General features: G+C 32.1%; 1 non-coding gene across 1 annotated transcript; it reads left to right on the top strand.

The window, feature by feature from the left end:
* Window positions 1-332: 332 nt before the first annotated feature.
* Window positions 333-481, top strand: LOC143583618 (small nucleolar RNA snoR135). Its single transcript, XR_013144214.1, has one exon. It is a non-coding gene; the product is annotated as a small nucleolar RNA snoR135 (small nucleolar RNA).
* Window positions 482-6000: the final 5519 nt, after the last annotated feature.

Raw genomic sequence — 6000 nt, 5'->3', positions numbered from 1 at the left:
TAGTCAAGGAGCCCTTAATCCCCATAATGAAACTAAATAAATGTAGCAAGATAATTTAGAATAGTCACTTAGTTGGGCCAGCTTTAAAACATCTTCAGCCCATTAACATTTGGAAAACACGAAACCCTAATCCAAATTTCTATATATTCCATTCATTCTCCTACACCCACCGTATCACTCATATATATGTATGTAACCAACGGCGATAATCAATCAATCGTTTTTATTATTTATTATAATTATAATTATTATTCTCCCATTTGTTTTTTCTTTCTCTATTGTATCTATGATTCATTTTGTTTGTTAATGAAATTGAAATTGAAATTGAAATTGAAGCAGAGATAGTGTGTATCGGCTATGTGCTAAATAAGTGCACTTTGGTCGAAAGAGTTCTCTGCAATAACAATTTGACAGGGTGAAGGTGGGCAGTTGTGTTCTAATTTTTCCATTGGAATCTTCAACAATCATCTTCTCCACATTCTTTTTTAAATTATATTCATATTTATATATTATATTTTTTATAATGAACGTTTTTTGTTTAAAATCTCGAAAATGTTTTCTTCTAGCTAATTCAGCGTTTTTATTGAATATGATTTCAGTTTATAAACTAAAAAACATGCTTTGTTGATTGCAACATTCTTGATTTCATAAATGCTCAAAAAGTAAAGAGCAAGAAAGATGTAATTTTGTTTCTCTTACTGCTTAATTGACCATAACAGGATTAAAATGGTTTCGCAATGTTTAATCTAGGCTCCTAGCATTGTTTTATGGCTTTAGTCGGTATTAGTAACTGAGAAATTGTTTGGACATGTTTAATATTGAAGAACACACGTGACAGAATAGACACTCTTAACCGACCAAGAAATAGTACTTTAGACCTACGTTTATGATCATAAAATTTGTGCAAAAAAATGAAATTTCAATAATGAGGAGTATTAAAAGCTCACGAGAACTCTATTGTTTAAAAGCAAACGAAGGTCTTCAATGTTTATTATGAAATCAGTGGGGGTTTTTTGTCTAATTTACAACTATTGTTTTAAATATATTGTTATATTAGGTGCTGCTCATTAGCTTGGTAATTTTACCGTCCGCTACATTTTCACTTTTGAAATTTTGTTAAATAGTTTTTAGTTTGAACATTGAACTATCGGAATTACTCCTGCTATGTAGCCTAATGTTAAATTTTAGGTTTAAAATTAGTTATATTTGTTGCCACTTACTGCCCCGTTTCATTATAGCCCATTATATTGGCCGAATGTTTTATAATTTGGATATACTCTTGTACCGTATTTAGTTCAAAGGTTTATAGTGGTAATAAACCACATACCTCAAGATTTTAAGTTTTAAACTTGTGGCCTTTGATCATTTTATCATTTTCCTTAGATCAATTTATTTAAAATATAAATTGCTCTCAAAATTGCCATTGGGAAATTTTTAGATTATTGTGTTTGGATTATCTTTGAGTTAAATTGTATTTTATTAATATATAAGGTTAACTAGTCAACTTGGTTAAATCACCGATGCATCCCGGTACAATATGTTTTACCATATTTTATTTTTAAACCCAGCAGAATTTGGTTTTTAGAACATTGTGTTAAATGAAGATTTTCATTGAACAAATCCTCTTCTGACTTGTAAAAATGGACCCAAGATTTCTGGAACCCCAAACTAGTGATTATCTTTTAATATATAAAGGTTCAATAGACCAAAGATGTCAATATATATTCGACAAATCACAAATGCAACATGTGATTGTCAAGTCACATGATTGACAACTGTCACAATTCATAATGTGTAAATCACACTTGAAAAACTTTTTTGTTATACAATATTCTATAACCGGACATTGTTGCACACGTTTAAATTCTAGTTCGTAGTACACGATTTATCTCACTAAAGTTTTTGTTAATAATAAATTCTTGTAGTCATGTAAGTAAATTTTCTTGGACTTTATCATTTTAATTGTTTGGAGTTATCTAGTTATGTTAGTAATATATTTGAGAGAAGTATTTGAGTATCAATCAATCAATCAATCATACCCAGTAAAATCCCACCGACAGCAAAGCTATAGGTAGGGTCTGGGGAGGGTGGGATGTAGGCACACCGTACCTCTATCCAAAGGAATAAAGAGGTGGCTTCCAGAGAGACCCTCGGCTCTAAGTACATGTGTATGAAGCAAAATAAAGGAAATCAAAGTTTAACAGTTATATAAAAACTACTACTAATTATAATAATATTAATAATAAGGTCACAGTTTAACAGCAATATAAAAGCTAATAATAATAATAATAATAATAATAATATATGTAAGGGAAATACCATTATGGTATGTGACCTAAATAAGTTAAGTCTAAGCCCTAAGTTATTCAATTCTCTCTAAAAATCCTTAACTTTAATTCTACTTCTCCACGAATTCCTATCCTCAACCATGTCCTCGGAGAGGTTTAGGTCTATCAAATCATGCCTAATCCTCTCATCCCAAGTCAATTTAGGTCGTCAGAGAAGTATTTGAGTATGATTAATAAATTTGATAGACCAACACAAAACAAAACCAATATTTTGTAGTAACTCATCACGACTCTTATTAAAAACGACAATTACAATTACTTTATACCCTCTATTTATACTTAAATAAATTATATTAATCATACTCAAATAGTTCTCCCAAATATTGAAATATATTACTAACATAACTAGATAGTTAAATTGATAATTAATTAAACTGAACTTGTAGTTTGCCCCTTCAACTCTTTTTTTTTAACTCGTTTCTAAATTAATTTTCAACAAATTTAATATGCACACAACATGATTATAAAATATCATTTCACAAATTTTCATGACCTAAGTTTTCTACTCGATACTCAATTCCGTTGTCAAGCACCCATTAAGCAAGTTATATTGAAATATTATACATATACAACCCCATGAAATTTCAGCTCACTATATACAAAAATATTAAAAACTTAGGATGATAATTGTAAGTGGTATTTAATATTCACTACGAAATTAAGAATAAATGCGAGTATCAAGAATAACTAAGATATTTAAGTTTTAAATAAAAAGTAGTACCTATCAAAGTTAATTGTGAGTACCAAGAACATATTTTCAAATGTAGTCAAATATTCGAAATCAATTTTTGGGCATCGAGTCCCCCATCCGAGAATCTTGGATGCGTGCCCAAACTAACGACACCTTGCCGATATTCTCGATAAAATATCACTTGGAGGTAAATTCCCATAGCTGAGATTCCTAGCTAAAAATTTCTAACACAAAAGCCTATATCTAGTATGCTACACACTACACACTAATCAAGCACATAAGCTTATTTAATTATGAGCTAAGCGTAGATTGCACTTCTATGATCAACACCATTTTGCAAGACTATGGTGACATTTTAGCATTTTGTGCACTTGTATCATGCATGTCGACACAATAAAATCTACCGTTAAGTCAAATATTAGGTTGTGAGGTACAATCTAACTCCTTTTTCTTTACATAGACGACATCACCCATATTTCTCTCTTTCACTTCATATTTCTCAAAGGAAACAGTTTAACCCCTTTAAGTACATCTCACCCGTATATTGGTTGTGGCTCAATGGTAGAGCACTCACTTTATCAGTGAGAGGTAGGGGGTTCAAACTTCACTATCACCAATTTATATGGGAGATATGAGGGATGACCCTGGCTTGCCAGGGTTCGAGTTCTGATCTCACCCGGTTTTACCGGCTCCTCGTTGTCGTGCTATTTGGCGGGCGTGGGGGTCGGGTTTTATCCGGTGAATCCCTCAATAGGTGGACCGCTAGGGGCTCCGTCCGTCCGGACTAGTGGCCGGCTCGGGCTACCTTTAGCCAATGAGGGCCGCGTACGGAGTATCCAGCGTTACTTAGTTGGTCGTTCAAAAAAAAAGTACATCTCACCCATTTTAAAAAAAAAATAATTTTAATATTAAATATTAGTTTCAACACAAGATCAAATAATAGTATTAATCTTTCATTAATTTCTTAGTTAGAATAAACATTCAACTAGCATTATGTGAGCGCAGAGGCAGCGGTTTAGTGCAACTTGTGGTTGTAGAAAAGCTTGGATTGCAGCTACAACCGTTTGAAAGGAAACCTCGTTCGTGGTGCCAGAGTCAGTGATGAAGATGTTAAAGATTAAGAAGACATTTTTTAAAAAGTAATGATGATGATGATGATGATGATGATGATGATGATGGTGGTTGTTGTTTTGGAATGAAAAATAATAATAAAATGATTGGTTGTACTAGCTTTTGAACCCGTGTAATGTCAAATAATCAAAATTTAGGTATTTAATCATACGTAATTTAAGGATTGTGTTTTGAATTTATAGATTAATAATTAAATATTATCACACACACTTCAAATGTTACATATTTTAGTTTTACATTTTCTTAAGATTGAAATAATGTTTTAAGATAACGTGAAATCAATTATTGGTACCTAAATATATTAAAGATGTTTTGTATATTCAATACGAATGTTAGTTAAATAGTGTTTTACAAATTGTAAGACTATAACGAAATTTGAAGTACACACATAACTAAATATTTGTTATAAACAAACGTCACTAATTGTTATACGATAATGGTTCGTAAATCATTATTTACCTAATTTAATAACTCATTGTTTGATTTTTAAATTATTAATCTTTTTAATGGTTTATATGTTTCTTTTTTAAATTATGGTCAAACTTACTATATCTAATACTAAAATTAGATGTAATGAGTTAGTAAAAGTTATTATGATTTAAATACATTTTTTTTTCATATGGGTTACAACTAATGGACCATATCAATTAAACTCATGACCCATGAGTAGCATGAATTAAGGAGAGTGAAGATTAGAAAATAGAAAAGAAATTAAAGTAAATATTGAATGTGGTTATGATGTCCATGGCTTTATAGCCTAATGGCATCTTGGTGGTGGGATAAGTCTTAGGGACCATATGGTCCTGGGTTCGAATCTCACAAGGGGGTTTTCTCAAGATTTATTGAGTTTCCTCCTGAATTGGTGGTTAGGCATTATTGCCTAGTGGAGATGGATATGATCGCGTGGTTCTGCTGGTGACACGATGATACTCCAGTGGTCCGTGAGTGATCCTAATTTGCCGTTCAAAAAAAGTATAGGTAGATAGTAGTGGTGTTTGGATTAGAAAAGAAAACTTAAAAAGCGCTTTAAATAGTTCTAATACATAAGGGGAGTGGTATTTAACGTACTTAACTTGTCCACGTCATCTTTATGTAATGGGGACACCGGTGGGCCTTACTTGCCCTTATTTTTTAGAATAGTGAACTTTTTTTTTATCATTGTTGTTTATAAGATTGAACCCAAAATCTCTTATTCCTTCTAAACTTAGGTGTTTAAAAGTTTTGTCTTTGTCAATGGACTACCATCCCATTGGTTATAAAAAAAATATGGCTATAGAATACTTTATTTTATTTATCGGCAGATAACCTAGTTAGCTCCAACGCTCAAATGATAAAATGGTTTAAAACATTTTTTTATGTGATGTGAACAGTATTGGTAAGAAGACCAGCATGCGCCGAATCAAAAAGGTATATCATCGAAAACACAAGGTTAAGTAAGCCACACCTATTATTCTGCAAGTGCTAGCCTCACCCGCCAAAGAGGGAACGTCTTATTTACAACCAAGAAAGAAGATAAACAACACACCCAATTTAGCATATGAGATATCTGCCAAGTCCAACTTGAGTGGGAAGCTTCGACTATAAGACCATCCTCTATGGTGGAGGGCATCGAAGCCCCTCCACAACACCACGTCAGCGCCACATAAGCATTTTGGGTATCGAAGCCCCAACCAATAATGTCACGCAATTGTTTAAAGTCCTAAGGATGCCCATTTTTTTATATATATAGGGGGGATCTTTTGAGAACTTGATAGTTGTAAGAACTTTAAAAACTAAATATGAACCACACAATTAATTAAATGAGTATTAAATATGAGGCTGAGAATAAAT

This window comes from Bidens hawaiensis, unplaced genomic scaffold (assembly GCF_021521415.1).
Source record: "Bidens hawaiensis isolate Kalapana, Puna unplaced genomic scaffold, B.hawaiensis_p1.1 tig00001511_1, whole genome shotgun sequence".
NCBI classification, from domain to species: domain Eukaryota; kingdom Viridiplantae; phylum Streptophyta; class Magnoliopsida; order Asterales; family Asteraceae; genus Bidens; species Bidens hawaiensis.
This window is presented reverse-complemented; position numbering and strand designations above follow the sequence as displayed.